This window comes from Cupressus sempervirens, chromosome 1 (assembly GCF_028749045.1).
Source record: "Cupressus sempervirens isolate cs-2001-9-10 chromosome 1, ASM2874904v1, whole genome shotgun sequence".
NCBI classification, from domain to species: Eukaryota; Viridiplantae; Streptophyta; class Pinopsida; order Cupressales; family Cupressaceae; genus Cupressus; species Cupressus sempervirens.
Window position 1 is genome coordinate 216471789 of NC_143118.1, and position 17622 is coordinate 216489410.

A 17622-nucleotide genomic window follows, 5' to 3' on the forward strand; every position below is an offset into this window, starting at 1 on the left:
TTACTAGTGGTTTTTTCCAAATTGGCTCTCCATGTTAAATCCTAGTGCCAAACTTGTGCAAATGTTATATGTGATGATTTGCTGTTAATGTTTATATCTTGCAAGTCTATTATATTTAGGATAGTAGGCAACCGATTAATGTTGCTCAAAGTTGACTATAGAGATCGAGCTAATGAATGTTAAGATATGGAGTTGTTTAAGTGTTTGTTTGTTCAATTGGTACATTTGGACCTAAGATAGGTGATTAAACACCCCCCCACCTTCTTAGTTATTCTAAACATTCTAACAGTTGGTATCAAAGCGTTGGTGCTTGTAGAGACAAGTTTGAAGGTATTTAAAGCTAAAAATCATGATGGACAAAAAGGAGGTGCCAAAGTTGAACAAGGAGAATTTTCCTACATGGCAAAGATTGATGAGGCTACAAATAGAAGGAATTGGTGATGCTATACTAGAGTTTGTGAACAATGCATATGTGGAGATAACAATAGTCCCTCTGACTACTCAACAAGCAAAAGAGAAGCAAGAACACAATTAGGCAATGTTGGAGATTGCATTAGCCCAATACTATGCTGAGTTTGATGACATAAAATATTGAAAAAATAAAAAGGAAATGTAGGATAAAATAAAGACCATATATGTGTTGGAATAATGATACATTTGTCATTAGTTACAACACTTATTTGATTCTGAATGCTTATCGAGTTCATCACTCAGTTTACAGTTCATACCCAGCATTCGTTGGTTACCAAGTATGTTCAGCAGTGTTTACCGAGTTAGAAAGGTAAATGAAGGTTTTTGGTGTTTACCAAGTCAGAAAGGTAAACGAAGGTTTTTGGTGTTTACCGAGTCAAGAAGGTAAATGAAGGTTTTAATGTTTACCGAGTCAGAAAGGTAAACGAAGGATTTAGTGTTTACCAAGTTAGGAAGGTAAATGAAGGATTTAGTATTTACCGAGTCAGGAAGGTAAATGAAGGTTTCAGTAATTACCAAGACAAAAAGGTAAAAGAAGTATTCAGTGCTTACCAAGTGAATCAAAGGAGTTAGTTTCTACCAAGTGAACACAATGTTTACCGAGTCACCAGTGGTTACCAAGTTCCAAGCTACTCAGAGTGATTAGTATGGACCGAGCCCCTACCTCTACCAAGTGCATGACGATGCCGTGTAATGTAGTGGATGTCGAGTGTCAAAAGGTCATCGAGTGAGTTTGAGGAACCTGAGTTTTCTACTGTCTGGCCGACTCAGTAATGTTTTGTCCACTTGTGTTTGGCTGACCTTGTTGCTGTAAATATTGGAATGGTATATATGTAATGTATTGTGCCATTTGCAATATAAGAAAATAGATATGATGAAGAGAAGTAACAGTGAAGTAAGAGCGAATTGAAAGAGAATCAGCAACGAAGTATTCAACAAGGTTATCAAGGAGCAGCAAAGATATATCCATCACATCAAGTGATTAGTACATAAGATCTAATCAGCAAACCAGTTGCAACCAGATCCATTGCTTCATCCTAATAGGTGAATCAGTTTTGTAAATCCTTTAACAGGGTAGACTTAACAGTCTTTTGTAAATCACCTAACAGAGTGCATACTTCATTATATGTTTGTAAATCCTCTAACAAGGTGGATCTAGCAGTCCTACTTGCTCCTAATAGGGAAGATCACCAGAAGTGATCACTGTAAGCCTTAACTGGCCAACTTTATATTGCAGTATTGAAGTTTCGTGGGCATCATCCCCACCCCAGTTTTACTTTCAATTTGAAAGGTTTCTGGGTCACCAAATCAGTGTGTTAATCTTTTTCATGCATACAGTAAAGTAGATGAATGAATGGTGAATTTGTTATTATGTTGAATTGGTTTAAATTTTAAAGCTTACTGATTCACCCCTCCCCTCTCAGTAACTTTGTTAGTCCTGAATATTTCCAACAATTGGTATCAGAGCTTTGTGGTTCTCAAGACAGAGCTTGACAGCTTGAGCAAAGATCAAGGACAATGGAGATATTCAGACTTGACAAAACTATTGAGAATGAGAAGCTAGATTTGGAGATGGCCATGGTTCAACTCAAAGAAGCAAAGGAACATCTTTCTCAATCCCTAAAAAGAAGAAAGGAACTTGCAAGACAAATAAATGACCATTTTTATGTTGAAGAAAGGATTGAAGATTTGTTACCATCAAGTAATATAGAAGAAGCTGACAAAGCAATCAAAGAACTTCTAGAAAAGAATGGATCACTGCAAGAAGAGGTAAGAAAGCTTAAAAGAGAGCAAGAAATACAGTCAATCAGGCTATGTGAAGTTTTGGAACAAAGAAACAAAGCACAAGAAGAATTGGAAGATAGAAGTCATGAAACTCAAAATCAATCCCTTGAACATGAAGATCTGGCAGATCAACTATCCAATGCAAATGAAGAAATCAGGATTCTCAGAGCACAAAATGAAAGTCTACAGAATGACTTAAGAACTGAGAGACAAATCAATGAAAGCTTGGAAAATGATCTAAATATTGAAAAGCAAGTCAATGAAAGGATGATGAAATCTCAAGCAGACATGAGTCAATTGAATCAGCAAAATGAGTAGAATTTTTATAAGCAAAAGGGTAAAGCTGGTCTTGGATACAAGGAAGAAGGTGAATCTTCTGAACAAGGTACCCAAAGGAATCAAAGACCCACTTGTAATCATTGTGGCAAGATAGGTCATACATCTAACAAATGTTGGAGTAATGGTAAAGGTAAATTCAATGGAAAATGTTTCAATTGCAATCAGCATGGTCACAAAGCCAATGAATGCAAGGAGAAACCAAAGTTTGAAGGCAAGTGTCACAAATGCAAGAAACAAGGACATAAGGCATATGAATGTAGATCAAAATCACTCAATCCAGCAGAACAAATTGTCAAAGCAATATTTGGTTGGGATTACAATACTTGGTGTAGATGTCACTATTGTGGAGAATATGGACACATAGGAACAAACTGTAGAAGGCATCACCTAAGGAAGAAAGATACAACCATAAGATGCTATACTTGTACTGAACTTGGTCATATAGCCAAGAATTGCATGAATATAGGAAAGGTTGAAGATGAAAAGAAAACTAGAGCTGATAATATTTGAAAGCAAATGAAACAACAATGGATTCCTAAGTCTACCAAGCAAGAAAATTCAAATGATGAAAATGTCACTCTAGAAATGGGTGACTCCACCATATCTAATTAAGACTTATCAAGAAGGATAAGGGACTGCATCTTCAAGCCATATCCTAAGCAGTTCCAGAAAGAAGGAGTGGAAATGATAAATCAGTATTGCAGATACAAGTCATAATTCACAGTGTTGCATCTACCGAGTAAGGTTGATTTTCAAACTTTACCGAGCTTGGTCGGGAAGATAAGAAAGGTTTTGTGTGTTCACCAAACTGCAAGATTTATTGAGTAAGTTAGTGACTATTTATAAAACCCTAATTCTCAGCTACCTTCATACCCAAGCATTAATGACAGGATTTCGATCAAAAGGGCAGAATTTGATCTCATTTTTCACCGCAAATTTAGAGTTCACAGAGAAAATATATTTTCAAGTGCATCCAAGTGAGTTCAAGTGATTTGAAGCAATTTTTCCAGCAAAGAAATTGTGTTACGAAATTGTTCTCTCACCGAGTAGCAATGGCATCCGCAAGCACCAGTGGCAGCAAGGCGAAGAAAGGTTCTGAAATGCTTGTGAAGGGAGTCGAATGGAAGGCGCCCAATTTCAAAATTGTTCCTGCCATCGCTGAATCAATCGACCCGCATGGAGCTCAATTGCAGATCCCTCCAAAGGTACTTTTAATCAATGATATTCGTACTCATTTCAAGTGTACTGTGCAAGAAATAGGGACACTAGATATGGATAGTACCCTAGCCGAGTTATGCATGGATGGAACCCTAAAACCCGAGTTCAAACATTTGAAAACCAAAGGTTTAACCCATATCCTGCATCTGCCAAGGAGTTTCCAAGTAAAATGGGTAAGGTATATCTTAAGCCGTGTGCATAATGGACAATTGTGGTTAGAACAACCCATCCTCATAACAAAGAAGATGATCCACAAGATCATAGGCTTACCAATGTTGACCAAAGCCAAAACCAACAAAACCCTAGGTCGAGATGACCTCCAGAAATTAACCCAAGATGAATGGGATGGTAGAGGTTTAAAGCTCAACAATGTTTCAGATATAGAACTGAAATTTGGTATTTGTGTTATTGCATACAAACTGTATAGTTCCAGTAGGCTGAATAGTGTACCCTGTGAGGCTGTAGATTTGGCATATAAGATTGTAAAGAAAAATATGGAGTTTGACCTAGCTGATGTGCTATTAAAACAATTGAATAAAAACATGGATAGCATAAGGACTGCAAAGACAAACCCTTGTAAATTTGGCTCTTTGCTAGTTTGTTTATTTTTCTATGTACAGAAATTCTTTCCATCTAAGGGTGCAGTTGTATGGAGGAAAGATACTCCAATTTTGTATCAAATAAAAAAATTCATAGCAGAAATGGGTATGAATTTTGATAAGGTAATGGATAATTATTTTGAAGATTTCAAGGAAAGGATGAACAACAGGTTCAGGATACCTCCAAAACTTGTTGAAGAGTATAAGGATGATGTTTGTTTCATGGTTGACTGTGACAGAGTCTACATCCAAGCAGTCAAACCCCGAGTGGCATGGGTAAAACCATTGCCCTATGAGCTAAATATTGATGATGCTAGAGATATCATTGAGGCACTGGTAAATGAACCAATGGATCCCAAGTTGCCTGCATTTGGAACCTATGAAGAGGCAAAGGTTAGAATAGAGCTTGAAATCAAGCTTCCTCAAGCAATCTCTAAAGATAGGAGAAAGATAGAAAAGCTAAAAGCTGATACTGGACCTCTCATGATAATAGAAGGGAGAGGAGAAGATGAAGAAAAGGAAGAAGAAGAAGAAGAGCCTCAACGAAAGAAAGGTAAGGTGACTGTCACCAAACCTACAAAGCAAACCACTGCAGTATTCTCCAGGAGAACAAGACAGGGAAAGAAGGAACCTGTATTTTTTAAGCCTCCACTCACCTTTGAAGCAAGACTAAAGCAATTAGATGAAGGAGGTAGCTTCACAAACTTCAAAGCATTAAAGTTCGAAACCAGAACAGAACATGAGAAAATGCAGATTGAGGATCTAGTACTGAACAAAATGGGAAAATGGAAATACTCCCCAGACCAGATAGCCTCTTAGATCTCCAAAGAGCTATTGGAAAGATTGCAACCAAGATGGGAAGCTGCAACCAAAAATGTCAAAGACATTTATGAGAAGACCCTAAGGAATCTCCTACCAAATCTCTCTAATGCTAAAATGAAGAAATCACTGAAAGATCACGAAGGCAATATGATGATTAGATTCCACACTTTTTTGATACTTGTCAAAGATATTGAGCATGTGGTAAATGATGCTACAAACATGTGGAAAAACATCTATCATCTACACAAACCTAGTGAGGATACTGTTGAAATCACGAACAATGACAGTAGTGATGATAATGATGATGATGATGAGGGTGATGACATTGAAGAAATACCAGAAGACCTGCAATCAATAATGTTAGAAGTTGAAGAAGAAGCTAGAAAAGAAATTGAGGAAGAAGAAGCTGAAAGAGAAATGGAGGAAGAAGCAGCCTCTACTGGTGAGATTGTGAGCTCAATAGCCTCATCAATTGATCAATCTCCACCTGTCTCCTCTCAGCTCCAGGTTTCTGCAATGCAAGTGCCAAGCACTTCATCTACCGAGCTAGCAATCACTTCTTTAGTTATTGAGCTTCCAAGCACATCATCAGCCACTGCAGCAGCTACTTCATCGAGTATATCTCTTCCACCTGCAGCTTGTACAGTAAGTCTTCCCAGTTTCTTACCAATTTTATCTTCCTTAGGCACATTGGCCCCAATTTTTGCTCCAGTCAGTTCTCCAACTATAAATATACCGGTATGTACATCATTTTTGAGTAGTACATCATTTTTGGGAAGTACATCAAGTTTTGATACAGCCAAATCTTCTCTTAGTTTACCTTTAGTTGGTCCCATTTCAGTTTTAATAGCCAGTCCAGCATCATCAACTATTGTTTCAATTTCAAAGGGCAAAGGTGCAGTCACTGCAGAAAAACCAAAGAGATACATGTTTTCTAGTAAGGCAGTAGATGAAGAAATAGATCTGGATAAGGACATTGTCATTCCTAAGATAGATCTAGATGCTGCATCAGTTGATGAAATGAGAATGATCAGTCAGCTATTAGAGCAGAAGGCCAGGCAAAAACAGCTCAGGCATGAAAGAGACCAAGAGTATAGCATTATTGAAAGTGCTAAAAATATAATAACAGAGGCTATAGGTGTTGATGTGGATTCATCTCAACACATTTTGTTACAACTAGAAGAAGCGGTGAATAAATTCAATGAGGATACCTCCGGCCAAGAAAAATTGATTGAAAAGGCAGAGAAGAAATTTGACAATAAGGTGCTTGAGCACATTGCTAAGCATATTGCATTAAAACAGGTTGAATTAACCTCAATTTTGTCTGACATTGAAAATTCTTTTAATAATATAACCTCACTTTTTGCAAAACTTTGTGATGTTACCGAGTATACAAAGGAGGTAAAAGAAAAGTTGAATAAAATTGATGCGGATATGAAGGTCAGTGTCCAAATGTTGCAATCTGACCACAGTGCAAGTTCATCCCATCATCTGAGAATCAAATTTTTGTCAGAGAAACAGACAGAATTACTGAGAGAGGAAGCAAGGATCAGGTCTACTCTGATTGACATCCAGAATATGATCCTTCCTGTCATGAACACAATGCAGAAGCACATTGCATATTCAAAAATATTGATCCATGACAATAATTTCTCTGTTGCAGACCATGTGATTGAACTTTTTGCAGAAGTTCAAGTAGCTCTCTCCACATGTAAAATCCTGCAAGACAATTGGGATAAAACTCTACAACTAATTCTTCAGGTACATTCTAAGTTTATCACACATTTTGGTGTCTCCATGTAAATACATTTTTTTATTCTTTGGCATTATTGTCAAAAATGGGGAGAAAGTAATATATAGAAGAAAATCAAACACAAAAGGGGAGAAGGTAATAAAGTAATAAAGAATAAAGTCATATAACTCATGTAAAAACCTTGTGTATATTGTATGGGGGAGTTATATGTAAGGTAGCCCATGTATATTTAGCACAACAGAATCAAATCAGTTTTGTCAGATCTTGTATATAAATTTTGGCTCATAAGTGTTTTTGTCACTAATGCCAAAGGGGCAGATTTTTGGAATAATGATACATTTGTCATTAGTTACAACACTTATTTGATTCTGAATGCTTACCGAGTTCATCACTCAGTTTATAGTTCATATCGAGCATTCGTTGGTTACCAAGTATGTTCAGCAGTGTTTACCGAGTCAGAAAGGTAAACGAAGGTTTTTGGTGTTTACCGAGTGAAAAAGGTAAACGAAGGTTTTTGGTGTTTATCGAGTCAAGAAGGTAAACGAAGGTTTTAATGTTTACCGAGTCAGAAAGGTAAAAAAAGGATTTAGTGTTTATCGAGTCAGGAAGGTAAACGAAGGATTTAATATTTACTGAGTCAGGAAGGTAAATGAAGGTTTCAGTAATTACCAAGACAGAAAGGTAAAAGAAGTATTCAGTGCTTACCAAGTGAATCGAAGGAGTTAGTTTCTACCAAGTGAACACAATGTTTACCGAGTCACCAGTGGTTACCAAGTTCCAAGCTACTCAGAGTGATTAGTATGGACCGAGCCCCTACCTCTACCGAGTGCATGATGATGCCGTGTAATGTAGTGGATGCCGAGTGTCAGAAGGTCACCGAGTGAGTTTGAGGAACCTGAGTTTTCTACTGTCTGGCTAACTCAGTAATGTTTTGTCCACTTGTGTTTGGCCGACCTTGTTGCTGTAAATATTGGAATGGTATATATGTAATGTATTGTGCCATTTGCAATATAAGAAAATAGACATGATGAAGAGAAGTAACAGTGAAGTAAGAGCGAATTGAAAGAGAATCAGCAGCGGAGTATTCAACAAGGTTATCAAGGAGTAGTAAAGATATATCCATCACATCAAGTGATCAGTACATACGATCTAATCAAAAAACCAGTTGCAACTAGATCCACTGCTTCATCCTAACAGGTGAATCAGTTTTGTAAATCCTTTAACAGGGTAGACTTAACAGTCTTTTGTAAATCTCCTAACAGAGTGCATACTTTATTGTATGTTTGTAAATCCTCTAACAAGGTGGATCTAGCAGTCCTACTTGCTCCTAACAGGGCAGATCACTAGAAGTGATCACTGTAAGCCTTAACCGGCCAACTTTATACTGCAGTATTGAAGTTTCATGGGCATCATCCCCACCCCATTTTTACTTTCAATTTGAAAGGTTTCTGGGTCACCAAATCAGTGTGTTAATCTTTTTCATGCATACAGTAAAGTAGATGAATGAATGGTGAATTTGTTATTATGTTGAATTGGTTTAAATTTTAAAGCTTACTGATTCACCCCTCCCCTCTCAGTAACTTTGTTAGTCCTGAATATTTCCAACAATATGGAGGAGATGATAATGTTGTGAGATCTAAATTAGAAATCTTGAGAGGCAAGTTTGATGAAATGATAATGACAAAAGGTGAGAATATAGTCCAGTACTATGCAGGAATCAAAGAGGTTGTCAATGCTATAAGATCTACTAAAGGAAATATTGATGATGAAATTGTAATAAGTAAGGTATTGAGAACTCTGCTTCCTATTTATGCTATTACAGTTTCTATAATACAAGAACTGAGATGTACTCTAGGTAATGCTCTAACCTTGGAAGGTGTGATTAGTAGGCTTACTTCTTTTGAGATGTTTAATTTTAATAATTACACAACTACTACTATTGAATCTTCTTTTAGATCACAACTAGTTCTTAGTAAGAAAGGAAAAGGAAAGATGTGAAAAGAAACAAAGACACTTCAAATGATGAACTCGATGAACTTGAAGCACTGATGGCCATAAGACTTGCAAGAGGCAAAGGAAAATACAAAGTTAAACTTACTATATTTTTTTTCTTCATGAAACCAAGTTGGTCATATTGCTGCAACATGTCATGCAAAAGAAGACAATGATGATAAGAGAGAAATAAAGTATAAAGGGAGAAGAGATGATCGAGCCTACAAGAGAAACAAGGACTACAAAGATAGAGGTAAGAAATCTTGTTACATTGTTGAAGAAGAAATTGATAGTGAATCTAAAAGTAATGATGATGAAGTAGTCTATGTTGCTATGAAATAAGATTCTGATGAAGATGAGAAAAGTGAATTAATTTCATATGTGAACAAAAGTGATAGGTGGATAATTGATAGTGGTTGTTCAAATCACATGGTTGGTGATAAAATTAAATTAGAGAATATTGGACCATACAAGGGTGGTTGTGTTAAATTTGGTAATAATGTATGATGACTTGTGAAAGGTAAATGATCAATAAAACTGACTGATAGGATCAAATGTGAAATATTTATTGGGTTGAAGGACTTACAATATGTTGGTCTAATTTGTTGCATGATAAAATTGCCCCAATCTAGGTACAAAAAATTAGAATTGAATCAATTAATGGTGAATAGGGTTTCTGATCTTTGGTCTTCTAGACTTGTTAGCCTTTGACAACATTTGTTAAACCCTATGTCTTGTTCCTTTTAAATTTTTCGGGCACGAAATCTTTTAATTTTTTTTTGTGAATATTTTGTATTCATTTCAAAAAATTTCCGCACCCCCAAGTGGCCTTTTTATCTTATGTTTCTAGCCGTCTGATTCTTGTAAGACCTATGATAGTTGCTATATCACTATGAAAAGATGCAAGTGTTTTATGTTATGCAACATAGCGACTATCGCAAAATTAAGGGACAAGACCATAAAGTGGAGGTATGATGATCGAATATTGTATTGCATCCAAAGTTTTAGTCACGTGCACTTTGTCAATGCTATTAGAGATGAAAAGGGAACCAAGTAAAACAAAAAGGGGCAAATGAAGTCACTAGAATATAGTTTCTTCGATGAGTCACTATGTCGCTGTCAGAAAAACTATGCACCCTGCCAGTAGTGAGATAGCAACCAACTAGGAAGTACATGACATGATGGCTTCCAAACTTCTCGGTGATCATAAAGACATCCAAGTGGCATAATGAGTAATGATTTTATTATTATGTCAGAAGCATTAATGAGGGTGATTATGACTTGACTTGCCTTTATTTTTCTAACATTGAGTTTTGATAAGACATCGGAGCTCGCTATGTCATTGTCGTAAAAATTATGCATCTCGTCATTAGTGACATAGCGACTTGCTGGAAAATGAACACATGGTGGGACCCAAGAAACATGGCAATGTGACTAGGATTATAATATGGTTTTATATGCCAGCTATGTAGGATTTTCTCACGTCATCAATAACCTAGATCCACACCCCATTCATAAAACATAGAAAGGATTCTGATGGTCAGATCAAGCTCATATCAACGATTGTCACTACCTCGCTATGGAAAGATGTGCACTTTTTACTCTATGTGACATAGTGACCAGGGGACCCACCACATCCTACGTAATTCATGTAGTTTCCATGCCCTCAGATCAATTTCAAATCTATGGTCATCGCTATTTCGCTATGAAGGGTTGCTTGAAGGTTAGTATAGTGATATAGCAACTAACGACCCACCATATTTCCCTTAAGTAATGCATCAATTGTCATTTACATGATCAATGCAGAATCAATGATCATCACTACCTCGCTATAGAAAGATGCTCACTTTTTATGTACAATGAGGTAGCGACTCAATGACACGTGTCCTCAGTCATCAGTGGGTCTAGATTGAAATGCCAACAATGAAGGAAATATACACATGGAAAAATCTCATTAGGTTGATTGCCAACATGTCAAGTGGAACATGAGTCATCTTTGCCTACATCCCTGGAAAGTAGGATTTTTTGAAAATCAACAATGTAAATTTGAACATAGAAGGTGATGCCACTCTGTGCATTTATGAGGAATGAAAGCTTCATGTGTGAAAGAAAAATAGAGGATAATATAGAAGATTTTATTAGTTCCATCCCATGCAAACAAATATTTCAAGCCTTTTCCTAAGCAAAAGCCATTATTAAGAAGATTGTGTTGAGCTTGACAAGAGTGTGAAGCAAAATTCCATTGTTCATGAAGATACTGTAGAGTTACAGGAAGGAATGAGCAAAGATTCAAGTAAATAATTATATCATAATATCTATAGTGTTTCAGTTCTACAAGTTACAATCCAAAATGAATCCAAAGAAGGTATTTTTTGGCTAGGAGAATTATTTGGATAGGAATGTCCACGATGATTTACTTGAGCTGCTCCCTAACTCCACTATTGAAACTATAAAAGTTAAAAATATTACTACATTAAACCCTAGGTTGAAAATAGAAAATGGATTGTATGACAAGGGTAATTGGGTTTGGGATGCCAGTGCCTCTCAAAATGGTCTGGATTTGTTTAAAAAATGGTTTTCAGGGAGGAACCTTTTTTCCCCACATGCCAATATCTAGAATTTTGATTTCGGAAGATTGGTGGTTCCTAGTGTTTTTATGGATTATGATCTTCTTGAAGTTGTGGCAAAGAACTATGACCAAGCCATTAGATTAGTGGGAAGAACAAATGGTTAGGTCCTAATTACAATCGACCCAGATGAAATTAGGGAAGTTTTTGGTTTAGGGCCTCTCATTGATTATCATGTGCCCATTGATTTGAAAGGGTTAGGCAAGGTGCACTAAAGGAACATATAGGTAAAATTGGAAATTTTCCAGCAATAAAAATAGCTTCTAGGGAACCTTTCAAAAGGGCATACTTCAATTCCAGGGTTGTGGAGATATATAGGACCCTGTGCAGAGTTTTTGGGAGAGATGAAGAGGAGTTTGTGCCTGTGGATTTTATGTATATGGTTACTCAGATTTCATCTTTTGGTGTGGACATAATTTTTGATTTTGCTTCTTACTTAGCTGAGGACATTCACAATGGACTAATTGGGATTGCTAAGGGCAAGGTTGAAAAAACTTTTGGTCATTATTCTTTGCTGATGCACATGTTTTTGTTTAAGGGAGCTGCATATTTTGGTAAAGAAATGGAGTTAAATAGAGAAGAAAATGGAGAAGCATTGCCAGTCCAATTATGGAGTGCAGATATGACTTGGGATGTTTAGATTGCTAGCTTTGTTAGGTTTGATAGGTATTTCACTTCCAAGTTGAGATGCCTCTTATTAAGTGACAATCCCAGAATCCCTAAGGCATTAATGGGTCTCATTAGGCCTATGGATAATCCCAGTGGTTTTAAAGTTTCACATAGTTGGGGAGATATCATCCCATACTATATTTCTACTATGTTTAGAATTTATGGTTTTAAAGGAAGCCCTCATGTACTACCTTACCAAGTGCCCTTGAAGGTAGGAGTAGCTAAATTTTTGTGGCACTTGGGAGGAGTAGAGGAAACCTTTTTGTTGAAAATATCAATAGGGTCAATATTCCCCAATTGTACAGTGGCCCATCATTTTTGAATCACAAAAGGGGGTTGGCTTTATTTGAACAAAATTTTGGATCCTTACAAGATGGCTATTTCTCACCCTCATTTTTTTGTTTTAGAGGGATTTTATCATTTGGCTCTAAGACATAGAATTAAGCCTGGAAAAATTGAGCATGAATTCTATTTTTGTGAAGACATAATAAGGAATGAGTACTCCTTGCAACAATAGGAGACTAGAAAGGAAAAATGGAGAGTCTTCTCTAAAGTTTTGGATTTCATTCATTGTTTTATGTAGATTATAGTCCTTTAGACAATGCAGCTACAAATGTAGATAAGATAAATAAACTTATGAATACTTTTCTTGAAATAATGGAAACAATGAATGAAAAGAAGTAATTCTTTATTAGATTTTACCTAGATAAGGCCAGGGAAGTAATGAGAAGATTTGGCTTTACTCCCAATAAAGGGCAAGCCAATTAAATATCCAAAAAAGGCTAGGGTATACTGTTATTCAAAATAAAAGGACCACTGTGGACAAAGGCAAACAAGTATTTGAGTCCATTAGTGATGTCTTGGAAGAGAGGCCTTCTGAACCCCCCCTAAAAAGGAAAAAAATAATAAGGGAAGAGGATCCTCATGTTGAGGAATACTCACCCTCATAGACCCCTATGAGAATTGAAGAGGAACAACTCACTGAAGAGAAAATTGAACAATAGGGATCACAAGGGGGAGTTTTTTTTACACAATTAGAGATAGATGAAGGGGATCCCCAGGAGCTCAAGTGCCAAATTTTGAGTTGACAGTTGTAGATTATAGAGGAAGTGAATTAGACCCTATGATGGAACAAGCAAGTCAACAATTTTTATTAGATGATAAGTTTGTTAAATCTAGGGCTTTCTGCCAATTTGCATGGAGAGCCAACATGAGAAAATTTGAAGGGAGATGGAACAAGCTAAGGATAGAGCATCTTGAGCTAGAAGAGGCAGCCCTACAAAATCAAATAAAGGAACAGATGATTCAAGAGTTCCAGAACATAACCCCTGAAGAGGGTAGGCAAATGGTAAAGGCTTCAAATATTCTATTGTTTCCCAATTGGGATATTGCAGATGCATTAATTTTTAATTCTATTTCAAATAAGTTGGAGTTACAAGATCTAAATAAAAAGGAGTTTTTAGGGATTTCATTTAGTGAAGATCAAGCTGCTCTAGTTATGTGGTCATTGAGAAGGGGATCTAGGGTTGTTTCATCATAGCTAGATGACTCAGGATTAATAGGAAATATCATTGTGAGGAGAGTGGCTGATACCTCTCATGTGTAGGCTTCACATTGGAATTTTGATTCATCTCAATTTATTTTGGGCACTGCTGAAAAGGAAGAAAGGACCATGTTTGAGTTGTAGAGTAAGTATGAAATTATTTTGGAAGATTACAATAAGGAAGTTCAAAAGAGGATTGAACTTTAAAACAAATTAATGGGGAGGTCTACAAGACCAAGAATAACATATCCCCATCCCCTAGTGGAGCCTTTGAAATCCACTCCTCTTATAGAGATGCCAGATACCCCATAGAGGCCACAATATTACATTGTTGAAGACTTTGAAGTAGAAAAGAGAAAGCTATGGGCCTTACATGTAGAGTTGAATATAAAACATGAAGATAAAATGAGAAAGGCTCTCACATATTTGGGGGAAAAAATTGAATGACCATTAGTGTATGATCAGTTGGCTAGAGTGATAAGCATCTGGGAAGAACTGAAAGCAAGTGATGAGGCTCTGAAGCCTATTGTGAATAATTGGGTAAGAAGGAGGAAAGAAATAACATTTTTATGTTATTCTATCATAAAAATCTCATATGATCAAATTGAAAATACTTTTGATATTGTTTCTGATCTTCATGATTTTGATAATAAGAGAATTTATCTGCAGAGAATAATAGTTGGCTAGTTGAACAAATATAAGAGCCAAAAGTTTAGTTTGTTTCTTCATGCCCTAGATAGAAGAAATAATTTGAAAAATAAAGATGAATGGGCTAAGGAACTTGATGATTTATTTTTCCTAAGGATGAATAAAATTATCAATGAAACTTGGTGTGCATGGTGGAATACCACAACCGATAAAATAGTGAAAGCCCAAATATTCTTTGATTCTTTCAAACAACAATTTGTTGATATTAATAGGGAAGCAGAATATGTTATCAACAAACAATAGGGTATTCTACATTTTGACTTGCTAGATGATGCACTTTATGACAAGTGGATGATGGATATTTCTTTTGGTGAGCAACTAGAAGAAGTTGAAAGTGATGATGATGAAATGCACGAAGATGAATTACAAATCATCAACCCATTTCCATCAACACCTAGAAAAGAAGAAGGATAGTCATCTCATGCTAAAGATGCAATGGATCAATTAGATTACACAACAAACACAAAATCAAGAATAATTATCACTCTAGTAACAAATGATGATATGAGTGAAAATTCTAGAGTGGAGGTGAAGCTACATGAATTAGAACTTGACACATCATTGGCAAGTCTAGCAATTGCATATGCTGAGGATTCAGAATAGCAACCAATCAAAAAATTAGCAATATACAAGGATGTAATAGAAAGGGGACTCACAAAAGGAATGTTTGATGTACAAATCTTTTTGTTAATCACAATTTTGTCTTTTTGTGATAGGTGTATGTAAATATCTCTTGTAAATGACACTTGTCAGTTCTCTATGCTTGAAGCTTGTTGCATCTCACATTATATAAGTGAGACTCCAGGGATAGAGAATGGTCCAATTTTTAATCCATTTTTAGTATTACACTCAAGATGTTTTTGGTATAGTGTTTGAGTGAAAAAATTTATAATGTATCTTCTCTTCAAATTTCAAGAGAATACATCAATATGGAATTATCTTTGTGTCTCTCTCTAAGGTCATTCTGAGTTTACTACAATTGTATATAATTTTCAAGGGAAATTGATACAAGTTTTGAGCAATCCCTAGATCAATTTTTATTGAATTTTGTCTCCTTTTCTGTTACTTGGTTATTTTGAGATTGTGTGAGTAAGGCTTGCTCAATTGAATGCAATTCATTTGGGTTGTATGTCAATTCATTACTGCTATTAATTCAATGAATTAAGTAAATGCTTTTTGATGAATTTGGTGGGATTTTCATGGTGATAGAAATGATGTATGTAAGAATGAACTTTAGTAAAAATTGCTGATAATATTTATTATAAGGCAACATATTAGATCTACAAATTGGAGTAGACTCTAAATCCCAATGGAATAGGCACTGATCAAAATTTATTGAGTCTACAGAATAGGTATACTATGAAGAAGCATCAAATCTAAAATCACAATCAGCTTTAATTTACTTTTCTTGAAGATTTTGAAAGATGGTCAACACTTATTTGTAGGGAATGTTTTAGCCTTAGTTAGCCATTGTTGGTGCGAACACTTGCAAATCTATAGAAGAATTTTGACCAAATATGTTATATGGGATGTGTTTCTTTCTTCATAATGTCAAAATTATGTATCTATTTGAGGATATGAGATGAAAATTAGAATGAAACTAAAATAATTCTCATACAATAGCTTCTAGCCTTGAATTATCCCCTAGATATACCCACCTTAGTTTTGTAGAGCCTAAAGAGTAGAAAACCACCCTTGGTTTTGTTGAAGTTGGGTCCAAGTGGTTTGCACATGTAATTGTTAATAGAAATTGGCTAATCCTTAGGTTGTGTGAGTAATATCAATTTTTTATTGAACCTTCTATTGTTCAGTAGTTTTAAAACACCAACAAAATTTTGACTCTGCTGTGGAGTTGTCCAATACATCTGTGAAAAGTACTACAATTTCTTTGGTCCTGTTGTGAATGTGTGTGTCACATTTTCTAGTATTTCTCATGGTTATAAAGGGTGTTTTAGTGACAAACCTTGAGAATTTAAAAAGAAAGAAAGAAAAACCCAAATACCACAGAGATACACTGACATATCTAGCCTTTCCAAGTGTCTTATCTAACAAGCAAGAGTTGCAGTCTTATAATCTCAGTGATTGGTCCATATGTGTCAAATATTTCCATTTTAACTTGTGTCTTTTCTTTGAAGTCAAGAATAATTGTAATTATGTATTTTCCCAAGAAAGGGTGGTGACTCAGTCAATATTTTGAAGCTAGTGCTTATTTGATATATAGTAAAATGGTCGACAAAAGGAAAAAGACAAGAGCTTACAAAAGAGCCAATCTTGATGTACCAATGTATACTGATTTACCTAAAGGTGGTAGAAAGAACCTGAATAAGAAAAGGGAAGATCCAAATCCCACTTGGAAACCCATAGGTAGTGTATTAGTTAGCTCCCAATATCAACTAGTGATAGGGAGAGAGTCTTCTTTACTCAGCTCTGAATCAAAAACTACAAGACTCTTAGGAGGGATATTCAGTACCCCAGTACCAGATGAAAGAACATATCAAGATAAGGATATGTCACCAATAGGGATTATATCCCCTATACTAGATCTCATAGCTGAAATGCATCATAGGTTAGGACTCAGGAGTTCTTTTGGAGATCCTTCTAATCCTAAAATAGTCCCATACACTAAACCAAATCTTATAGATCTAGATGACCCTATTGACTTAGAAGCTACTTCTGTAGATCTCGCAGAAGTACAATCAGAAATAGGATTTCTAAAGAAGTGGGTTGCTGAGGAAGAATCTAAGTGCATTCATCTTGAAAAGGAGAAAGAGAAAGCCACCCTAGATGCTATAGTAGAGAGAGACACTCTACTTAGAAGGATGGCTACCTTGAAAGAAAAAAATAAAAAGTTAGAAGAAAAAATGACAACCCTTGATACTGATGTCTTTGGAGATGTAGACAATCTGAGAGCTAAAGTTCAAGAACAAGAAAAACTCTTGAGTCAATAGCAAGAACTAATTATTTCTCAAGTCCAAGATTATAAACCTATCCAAATAGATCCTGTAGAACCCATTGTGAAAGCTATAGAGAAAGAAAAGTGTAAAGCTATAGGAATCCAAATAAATGAACCTCAAACTCAACTAAGAAAACCTATAA